General features: G+C 39.9%; 1 long non-coding RNA gene across 1 annotated transcript; it reads left to right on the top strand.

Annotated features, from left to right (window-relative positions):
* The first annotated feature begins 294 nt into the window (after positions 1-294).
* LOC103882278 lies at positions 295-8647 on the top strand. The gene is made up of 2 exons (XR_644039.4): positions 295-6346; positions 8097-8647. It is a non-coding gene; the product is annotated as an uncharacterized LOC103882278 (long non-coding RNA).
* The last annotated feature ends 2668 nt before the right edge of the window (positions 8648-11315 follow it).

The following is an 11315-nucleotide window of genomic DNA, read 5'->3' as shown; positions in this document are numbered from 1 at the left end:
AAAGCATATACAATTTAAATTTTTAAAGCTCTGTGTTTTGAAATATACAAAACAACTCCTGGAACTAGCAAGTGAGTTGGACAAGTCACAGGATACAAGATCAAAATGCAAGAGTCATTTGTATTTCTGTATGCTTTAATGAATACCTAGAAATCAAAGTTTAAAATACAATACCATTTATAATCACTGAAAAAATACTTAGATATAAATCTAATAAAATATGTACTAGACTTGCATGCTAAAAATGCAAAATGCTGGTGAAAGCAATTAAAAATTTAAGAATGGAAGGATGTACTATGTTCATGGATTGAAAGATCAACAAAGTAAAAATGTCAATTCTTTCTAAATTGAACTATAGTTTTTAAAAAACTACATTTTGGACTACCTATTCTTCACAACTTGATATCAGAGACCCTGAATTGAAATGAAGTATCTACACAGCTGTCTGGCAAAGGAGGGAGGAAAATCAAGAATTTGGCCTAGCACAAGAAGTATTGTGTGCAACCATTCCTGACAGTGGTATTTTCTTCAAGGTATTTGGCGGGGGTTGTCAGTCAGACAAACTTAAAGAGGAGGTGTCTGCAAGTAAAGAGCAGGAGGGGTGGCCCTGGGGCAATAAGAAAGTTTGAGGATAACAAAGAAGAGATTTGGAAGTGAAGAATATACTCAAAAGGCAAAGTAGGGGGAAAGTGGGGAGCAGGGTACTATACATTGAAAAATTAAAGGATCCAAAAAGGCAGTACTCAATAAAATTATAGGGCATTTTAACTTCTTACCCACCAGACAGACATAGTTAGTCTCTGCTGTGGTTTTCATAAATCTCTGAATAGTATTTGTTGAGGTGAAAAATAGCTCCATTGAATCCAGAAATATTTGATAATGGGTATTTATTTACCACATAAATCTTAACAGAAAAAAATATCCTGTTTCAACCATGTAATTGCTGCCTAATTGTCTTGTCTTTTGTTACCAAGAAAACAGAATACAAATTGTTTGTTTTTAAATTTCTATGGTGTTCTAACAATATTTGCATTACCCACAAAGAAATATTTGGATAAAGACAAAAGTGGAAAAATCTTGGGTTTTGGCAACAGACAGGACTGTATTAGAATTACAGCCTCATCACTCACCAAAGTAAAGACTACCTCCCTGAACCTCAGTCTCTTCAGATGGAGACAGTAAGACCTTCCAGTACTACTGTGGGGATTAAAAACTATATATGGAGAAGCTTTTAGCACAGTGTTGGATATACTGTTTGCATGTAGTCATTGATAAATATTATTACATCATTATTATTTGGTGAATCTTCCATGTAATATAACACTATTTTTTATAAAATGTCATTTTGTGTACTTTGGATCTTTCTGGGGACAATCAATCCAGAGGATACTAGTTACTGCTATATCAAAAAAACCCTGTATGAAGCAGGCTTACTTTTATAAGGCTGTCTCCTGGAATGCATCCCAAGGCGAGAGTTATAAGGAGGTCTTGTAGTATTTATTTTGCAAAACAAATTACAAATCCTACGTAGTAATAAACTGTATTAAGATAAAATAGAAAAAGTGTACTACAGATGCTTTTCTCTTTTAGATGCCCAAATATTGTTTATCCATAATATAATTATAAAATAATTAATACATTTGCCCAGAATACTGCAGGAAGTCACAGCAAAAGTCATACATAGTTTCACTCCTCAGAAACCCAGATTTTTTTCCCCTCTCAAATCCCCAAAACTTACCAAAGTGCTCTGAATCACTGAGATGTTTAATGAATTCACATTCCCAAATTTTTGTGGGATTAAATTGTATTGTTTTACTACAAATCTTTGAGGTGACAAGAAATGAATAAATTCCTCAAAAGAAGTAATCATGGAGGTCCTTCCACCACTAAGTTCAATATTACACTTCTAGGCATTCATCTGTTGATTATGTAGGGTCCCCTTTTTTAACTGAACCCCAAGTTACTACTCTCTTTGAAACTCTCCCTCACTCACTTTGTTATTAATACGCCTCAGATTCCCATGTGGTTCAGGAACCCAATGAACCCTGGAACGTTTGGCCATACTGAGTCTGCTTGTCATGTTCTAATATGAATGGAAACATTTTATATTATAATCTTAAAAAGAGAACAGCAGGGAAAGTTTAGAAAGAAGAAGTTCTCAGGGAAAGTCAGGGAAATCAAATTAGCTGGGAAGATTTAATTTTCACAAAAATATTGCCTTTAACCAGAGTTCTTCTGAGGTCTGCTCTATAAATGAACCATGTCTGTGGAAGAAAAGTGCAGTGGAATCTGACTACAGAAAAAGCCTGTTATTTTTAAGAATTAAGAAAAGAAATCATAACTCCAGCTCTTTTCATAATCATAAATAGTGACTGCCCAGACCTATAAAACTTTACAACGGAAGAGACCTCAGAGATGATAAGACCCAGTCCCTTCATTTGACTGATAATGAAACTGAAGCCTGAAGGTATTAGTGGATTTTCTCATGGTCATTCAGATCCAAGCTGAATCTGTATGATGGTCATACCATCCTAGCCACCACCTTAGGTCACCATATATTTTCAAATATTTCTTTTCATAGTAATCTCCTCTTGTGTGTCTGGTAACAATTTTATCAGGACTCTGGACGTATTACCCCAAAATATGACCAGAGGAGACCAGAATATGCCACCCAAAAATCTACTTTTAAGACCTATTTTGAGCTAGTTATCCTGAGAGACACCAGACACGGGAATAGCTCTGAAAAGCTGCCCTTTTATAATAGAAATGTTTATCAATAAAGGAAACCTACATTAGTAAAAGTATCTGCATCAGGAAGAAGGCTGCTTTTAAAGACAACCTTTTTACCTGAGAAACATCTTGTCTGTGTAACAAGACAATCTTTATTTACCATACATTTCCTCCACTCACCGCCTCCCATGACCCCAATAACTTGTCTCCATCACCCCAGATGTCCCCAGTCTTTATTCCTTTCCATAGCTCAGGATGTTATGCAAGCTTCAATCACCTGGCCGTTCTTTGAGTCTCATATTGTGGGGGACTCTTGTGCTTATACACGTAATTAAATATGTTTTTTTTCTCCTGTTAATATGTCTTACATTAATGCATAGCCTGGTCAAAGAACCTGAAAAGGTGAAGGGAGGCCATTTTTCCCTCTGCTACAACCTCAAACTTAACACAAGAGGACCTTCCTGGTTACATTTGTCATTTCCATTCCCAGTGCCTAGACTAGTGCCTGGCACTACGTAGACCATCTGTTTACCTGAAAGAATCATAGAGACTTGAATACAAGGTCTACTCTCAGAGGAAGAGCTGTCTATTATAGGCCTATAGATCAAACTTTGTCAAAGTAACTTTGTAACCCATTGTCCCTGTGGTGGATTAACGACGGCCACAAATTCTTTGACAATACTCCCATCAAGAGTAGATCTAAGTTTCCTTGCCCTAGAACCTAGATAGGCCCTGTAACTGCTTTGGCCAATACAATACAGCAGAAGTAATGCAGTACCTATTTCCAGACCCAGGTTTGAGCAACTGGAAATTTCTATCCCTTTGGAACTCTTTCTCTCTGGGTACCCTGAGCTACCAGGTAACATCTGACCAGCCTAAGACCATCGTGCCAGAGAAGCCACGTGTAAGTGCTCCAGTTGACAGACTCCACTGAGCCATGTTTTGTAGGCTTCCCTGCCAAGGCACCAGACATGTGGGTAAAGCTGTCTCGGACCTTCCAGACCAGCCCATTCACCAGCTGAATACCACCCAGTGATCTCAGTCAATGACAAAGGGAGCAGAAAACTTGCCCACGGACACTGCCTGAATTCCTGAGCCACCAAACCAAGAGATATGGTGAAATGATTGCTGCCTGCGGCTGTAAGTTTTGGAGTAATTTGTTATGTAGTTAACAGATAACCAGAATAGGCCCCAACAACAACAAAACAAAAACAAACAAACAAAAGTCTATGCCCTTATGGAAGGTCTCAATTAATAATGTGTTTGGCTGCAAATAACAGAAAACCCTGTTTAATGGCTTAACCAGATAACAGACCTCCAGAGCTGGGCAGCCTAGAATTCGTACAGCTTCCCCACACTACCCCCAGAGACTCGATCTCCTTCTGTCTTCCTGCCTACATCCTCAGGGGATGACTACCCTGCCTGTAGCCAGGCAGTAGTGTTGAAGACAGTGAAAAGAGGGAAGGGCAAGGCAGTGCTTCTTTTGAAAAGCTTTTCAAGAGGTTTCAGTCAACCCTGACTTTCCCTTACATTTCACTGGCAAGATTTGGGTCATAAGGGCCACCTCTAGCTGCAAAGGAGTCTGAGAAGACAGGTACTTTTAGCACAGCACATCGTCATCTGCATAGTAACTGGGATTCTGTTAAAAAGGAAGAATGGCTGTTACCTAAGCAATTAGTGTCTGCTGCAGGAATTCTTCCTGTCCTGGGACCTCAAGCTGAGCAGTGGCTGTTTGCTGCTTAGTTCCTGCTTGCTGAGTTCCTACAGAGAAATGGTTCAGAGCATAAATCTCGCTGGAAGGGTAAGAAAGGGGGCTTATCTTGAAGTTGAATTTTCATGGAAAATGCGTTTTTTTGCTTAATTGTATGTTCACTGGGGATGGCTTAGGGAAGCCTATAGAAGTTCTTTTAGAGGGGAGCACCTCCTCTTCCCCCACCAAGTACCCCTTGGAACTGACATTGTCTTCTTGGGCGGGGAAGCACCAACAGTCATAGTTACTCTAAGGAATAATTTGAAATTTGCTCTTCACAAATATAAAAGGCCTTAATAACTAGGTCAAAGCATAACAATCATTGCTGTATATCTTTGCATGACAAATGAACAAAGATGCAAAAATTTCAATAGCACCCATATATACAAAAACTCATTACAAAAATGGATGCTTGTCAAGTTTGGAACAAGAATAAAAAAAAAAAAAAAAAAAAACTCATCTGAAATCCAAATACCTCACAAGCACTTGAACGTGTAACATGGCCTAAATGTTAATGAAGCAATTCGGCTCACTCAGCAGGATGAACACAAAAGAAACCCTTTTCAAGACACAGCTGTCAACAATTACACTTGGTGGGGTGAAGCTGGCTGATATTCAGCATCTTAAAACTCATGGAAATGTGGAGCCTATTTGACCAAAAACCATTCCAGACTCCAGGCAAGACAGTAAACCCCTGTTTATTTGGCAGTCCAGAGAAAGGAGAATGGGATATTCTGGTTAGCTGGGCATTCCCACCCAGCTCAGAAATAAATAACAAGGGTTTTTTTGTTTGTTTTTTGTTTTTGTTTTTGTTTTTAAGATTCAAAGTGATACAGAAAGCACGTAAGGATGATATGGGAGTTAACCTACCCTTTCATTGATGCAGAGGTTTGGATGGCATGTGGAGGGTCTGGCAGGGCCTCAAGGATTTCCTAATTGTCAGGGAGAACTTTTTTTTAAATTTTAACTTTCTGGTTATCTATGTTTTTGTAAAGAGAAGTTCATTTCACTCTATTATGACTGTTAAAAGAAGAGAGCCTCCATTCTGGCTGAGGAGTGCTCCTTCGAGAATTACTCCTCTTACCCCAGTGCATGCCCACACGAAACTAGCAGACAGATTTGTACATAGTGGCTCTTTGACCACAGAGAGTCAGACCAGCATTAAGTCCTCACCAAAGCGAGGTAATCAGATTCTCCTTATTGGAAGGTTGCGGGGTCAGAATTCAGAGAAGCCCTATATGTACCAGTTTCATTGAGCAGAGAATATGTGAATTTAGTATGCAAAGTGACCATTTTTTACCTTGTGCAAAGAGAAGGAAAGAGTCAGATGGAGAAAAAGAAAAGTAGGAGGTGAGTGTGCTGAGTGAAGAACAGAAGAGAAACCACACAACCCGAGAAGGAGACTTCCCAGAGTGGCCACCTGGGTTTCCAATAGCCTCTAGTTCCTAGTTCTTGCTTCCCATGACGCATGACCTGTACTTCTTGTCCTGTTTCCCTGGGGCTCCCATGTATCCTTCCTGTTTGACATACACTGGTTTGAATGATTTGGCAACTGCTATCAGTTGTTTCTCCAATCTTTATTCTCCCCTTCTTCCTACTAGTGGAAACCCAATTTTATTCAGAGCAGGTAAAAAGACCACAAAATTGGAAGTCACTGGAATTTCCAAGAAGTTTCTTAAAGAGGGTAGACTAAGTTAGAAGGCATGCTGTTTTGCCCTTTCTCTTTCCTTCTCATTATGTGGAAAGCAGGCATGATTGCTGGAGTTCCAGCATCCACTTGTGATCATATGGCAACCATGAGGAGTGAAGCCAGTGCTAAGGATGATGGAGCAGAAGAAGAAAAGGAGCTAGGCCCCTGGCAACAAGGTAAAGCTTTCTTGTGAACCCAAGACTGTCACCTTCTACCTGTTATGTTAAGTGCAGAAAAACAGACTTCTAATTTGCTAGGGTCACTAGGGTTTTGATTAGTAGCAGCCAGATGCAATTCTAAATGACACCAATGGCTGTTAGTTCCTTGCAGCCAATCCTGAACATAGTTTCACATATCTTATTACAAATTCTACCAAATATTCCCATGGATGTTGTGAGCTGCATCATGTGCTATCCATATGAAACACTCTTCAAAGAACCAAAGGGAGATAACGCAATTTCTGTACCATCTGCATCTTCTTAGTTCAGTGCTGGTGGATGTGACCCAGGAGGCTTGTGTTGGGTTAGTCCTCCTCCTCCTCATCCTCCTCATCCTTCTCATCCTCCTCCTCCTCCTCCCTCTTCCTCATCTTCCTCCTCCTCCCATTTTCTTTCTCTTTACAAGGAGGGAGGGCAGATCCACATGACCAGTGGTATGCCAGGCCTAGTTTAACTTCTTGAGTTATCGCCAACATCTAGAGAAACAACACTTTTCATCCTGAGGCTACTGAGCATAGTGTATTTATACAGGAAGTACAGATTACAAACTAATTTTGCTCTAATTCCCCACTTCACATTGAAAGACCCACCTTAAACTGACTTCAAAATCTCAATAAATGTCCCAACTGCCTTTCCTACTCTGAGACACCATCAGGCTCTGTCAAGGTAGCATTCTTTTTTGTTTTTCTTTTTGTTTATTTGTTTTGAGACGGAGTCTCACTCTGTTGCCCAGGCTGGAGTGCAGTGGCTCAATCTTGGTTCACTGCAACCTCTGCCTCCTGGGATCAAGTGATTCTCGTCCCTCAGCCTCCCAAGCACCTGGAATTACAGGTGCATGCCACCACACCTGGCTGATTTTTAAATTTTTAGTAGAGACAGGGTTACACCATATTGGCTAGGCTGATTTAAATCTCATGGTCTCAAGCGATCCACCCACCTCAGCCTCCCAGAGTGCTGGAATTACAAGCGTGAGCCACTGTGCCTGGCCAAGGTAGCATTCTCTTTTACCATAGTAAGCAACAAACTCAAGCTTTATCGACAAGTTGTTTTGGGGCTATTGTGTGAAGCAGCATTCAAAAAGATAAAGACTAAAAGGGAATAGGCAAAAATTAAATCCATTATTGAGTGACAACAATGTAACTTTTTTCTATAAAAGGCATTGACTTGGATACAACTGGGAAAAATAATGTTAGATAACTATATGAAATTGTTAATTTTCTTAAGTACAATTATGGCATTTGAATGAATGCCCTCATTCCTCTTAGGAGCAGTGTGCTTAAGCATTTAGGGGTGAAGTGTCATGTCTGCAACTTACTTTCAAATCAACAAGAAAATATATATATAAATATTTTCAAGAATGTAGAAAGAAAGAACTTGAATATGGCACATTTGCACACATATGGAGAGAAGGAGAGTGAACAAGTTTGACATATATAGGGGGAAAGAGAGAGATAATGCAACTATAGCAATATGTGAACAATTATTGAAAACTAGGTGGAGGATATATGGGTTTTTACTGTTTCACCTTTTCCTTTTGTGTGAAAATATTGAGGGAATAAAACAGTTGAGGAAAAAAGAGGTTGAGAGGGAGAAAATAGCCTCATTCTCCAAATGGAGATCAAGTAATTTTGTTATTTATTTTAGAGACAAAAACGATTAACCTTTTCTCCAAATAGAGACTAAGTAACTTTGCTATTTATTTCTCTAGCCTTTTCTCATGAGTGGAGACATTTCGAGTTAATCACCAAGGATACAAACTGTAATAATTTCAACTTTAACCAGAAGGATTTTTTTTTTAATGACCCTTCTCAGAACTGGTATGTAGTTACACAAACTGTGTCCCATTGACATAGGCAACTTTGTGAAGATCACCCCAGGAGCTGTCAAGAAGGATGACTAATGCATCCCAGTTTGCCCAGTGCTGGTCCCCTGTCCAGCATTGACAGTCCTGCCTCTACGGTTGGTCTCTGCATATGCACTGCAGAGGGCCCTGGCTGTGTTTTACAATGTTGAACAATGGTGCAAAATTTAGCCCCAAAAGTGACATCAATAGCAGGGACATTCCTCAGGAACCATGACTTAGCCTTTATTGGACACAAACTGAAGAAGCCTCCTCAAAGCCTCCAATATATGGAGAACAAAAGGCCAACACCAGTAGCCCCACCGGGAAACTTATTGTTGACACTGCTGCCTTTCAGTATCTTTCAAAGAGGAATGTGTTCTCCTCTTAGTACTTATAAACAATTCCATCTTCCCTCATCCTTACTTGCCTCCAGCCCTGGGAATAATGTAAGAGACCTGGAGAAGTTAAGCCATTTGCCCAAGGTCCCAGAGCTTTTAAGGGCAGGGGCAGGATTTGATATCAGGTTTGTCTGAGTTCCTACTTCTAATCACTTCATTCCCTTCCAGCTCATTCATAAGCAATGAGTTCACCTTGCTAGTTTTACCCTCCCAAGGAGAGTCTGAATTTTTACAGGAATTTATAAAGACAGGTCCTTTTTTGGGGTCCCAAATGCTGGAATGTGGCATTTCCAGCAGTACAGAGCCATGGGAATCTCCATGTCACTGTCAGATGGGCATCCCGCCCATGGCACAGTTCCTGTGACAGAATGGTTGACAGCCGCACTTTACTGTGAGATGATGGGTTTAGAAGCTGGCTGTGCCTCCAAAAGCAGTGATCTTGGACAAGACCTTGAAACCTCCCCAAGCCATAGTTTCCCCATCTGTAAAAGGGGGATAATAATAGTACCTATATCATAAGGTTGTTGTGAATTTAAACCAAATAGATAGTCCACTTAGCGTGGAGCCTGGACCACTGTAAGGGGATCTGTAGAAGAACACTCCTTCTAAGATGTCTGCAATACTGAGTGCACACTATGGGTTCCATTTTCTTCATAAGATAAACTAACATGTTTAATTTTCTTTATAAGTTAAACTAATGCATTTAATGTACATGCACCTTATTGGAGCCAAGTCCCACATGGTTTAAACTGAGAGTAGGGTAATATTTTTAACATTCCAATATTTTTAAATGAGAGTTTTAAAATTCAGTCTTTGAGTCTTTTGAAAGAACCTAAGCATGATCAAATATAATTCTGAATAATCTTTCTAGTATCCTGTTGTCTCTCCTCTCTGTTTTAATGAACCTCGGAGTCCCCCAGCCTTTCAGTAGCTCACCCCAAACCCTGCTCTCATCCCCAACCCAGGAGCTCTGAGTCATTCTCTCCCAGCTGCTGACCATGCAGATGTTGACAATCCCTGTTCTCCCTTTCCCAGCCTCCTCCCCATTCCCTTCCTGCTCCTCCTCCTCCAGTTTCTTCAGCTCCACCCTCCATTGTCCATCCTCTGATTTTACAGGGTAAGAATCTAAGAGTTATATATATTTCTGAGAAACATACTGAAGTATGTGGATGTGAAATAACATGACGTTTGGGATCTGTTTTCAAATACTTTGGAGAATAAAAGGGATAAATGAAATATATGTGGCAAAATCTTGACAGTTGTTAAATCTGGATAGTGAGAATTTGTGTGATTTTTCTTTTTAACTATTCTCTATGCTTTTGTGGAAGTCAGAAAATTTTCACAATAAAAAAAAAATAAGTCTTAGAATCAGTGTGGCAGAAAGACTCTCCACAAAGTGGGAGGTGAGAAAGGGGAGACGCAGGAGAGAAGCAAGCAGTTGGCTGGTTCAGTAGATGCTTAAGAAGCAGGGGAAGGAAGGACATTTGCCACCATTTCAACATGACTATATTTTGCCTGAAAGGATCTGGAAAACCTCCCAAACTATAACCTGTGGTTGCACTTGCTGAGTGAGTTTGGGGAAAAGGGAGAAGCTCTGACTTTTTACTTAGTACACTAATATAATAGTATTTATTAAAAAAAAAAAAAAAGCAACTAAAAGCTTTTGCACTGTATCATGAAGTCTGTCTCCTGTAACTTCTACACACTTGGTCTAGTCCACCATCAGTCAAGAACTCTTCAAATAATTGAAGATTATTATGGAATCCTGTGTTGAATGAGGAGCATTTAATGGACACATGAGGTCCAAGGACCTTGCTTTTAAATTCTACTTAATAACATACGCTTTGCATGTTGTACAGGTTCAATAAATGCTTTAATGTAATCATTGCCCTTTTCAGGGGATATTTTTCTAACTTGGTTGTTACTTTTTTAAAATGTGATTCTAAAAATTGAATAGAACAGTTTATATCAATGGTTTTTAACTTGGCGTGGCAGGGGGCAGGGGCGGGGATTTTGCCTCCCAGAGAACATTAGGTGATGTCTGGAGACATTCTTGATGGTCATGACCTGAATGGTGGGGAGGGTAAAGTCTCCTAGTGGACAGAGGCCAGGGATCCTAGAAGGTGCAGGACAGTCCCCACAATGAAGAATTATCTGCGAAGTGTCATTAGTACCAAGGGTGAGGAACTGTGCTCTATGTTCCTCTCTGTCCACAGTCCAGTAAAACCATTGTATTTTAAGATCAGGACACTTTCTAAAATGCAATCCATTTTGCTGCCCATTTTCTTGACTCTATCACATTCTTGCTTCATATCACACTTGATGCTGAACACAACCTTCCCCGACGAGGAATGACCCTGGTCCCCTCCACCACCCTACACATATAACATGGATTCTTTGAACCAAAATGAAAGCTTCGTTTCTTTCCTTAAATACCACCTTCCACCTGGGATATAAGTTTTTCCTTCATGCTTTCAAGCCATAATTAATCAGATAAGCAGTCTAATGGTACCGTGTTAAAACTGACAGAAAAGTATTGACTAGAAAAGGGCCAAGGTTAGGTGTTTTGTGGCATATCAAAAATGACCCTCAGCAGATGGACAGACATGAGTCACTCCATTGCATGCACTATGTCCAACCAGAATTGACAGGAAAACTGCCATTCAAGTGAGGGACCATCTCACTG

Source organism: Papio anubis, chromosome 2 (genome assembly GCF_008728515.1).
Source record: "Papio anubis isolate 15944 chromosome 2, Panubis1.0, whole genome shotgun sequence".
NCBI classification, from domain to species: Eukaryota; Metazoa; Chordata; class Mammalia; order Primates; family Cercopithecidae; genus Papio; species Papio anubis.
This window is presented reverse-complemented; position numbering and strand designations above follow the sequence as displayed.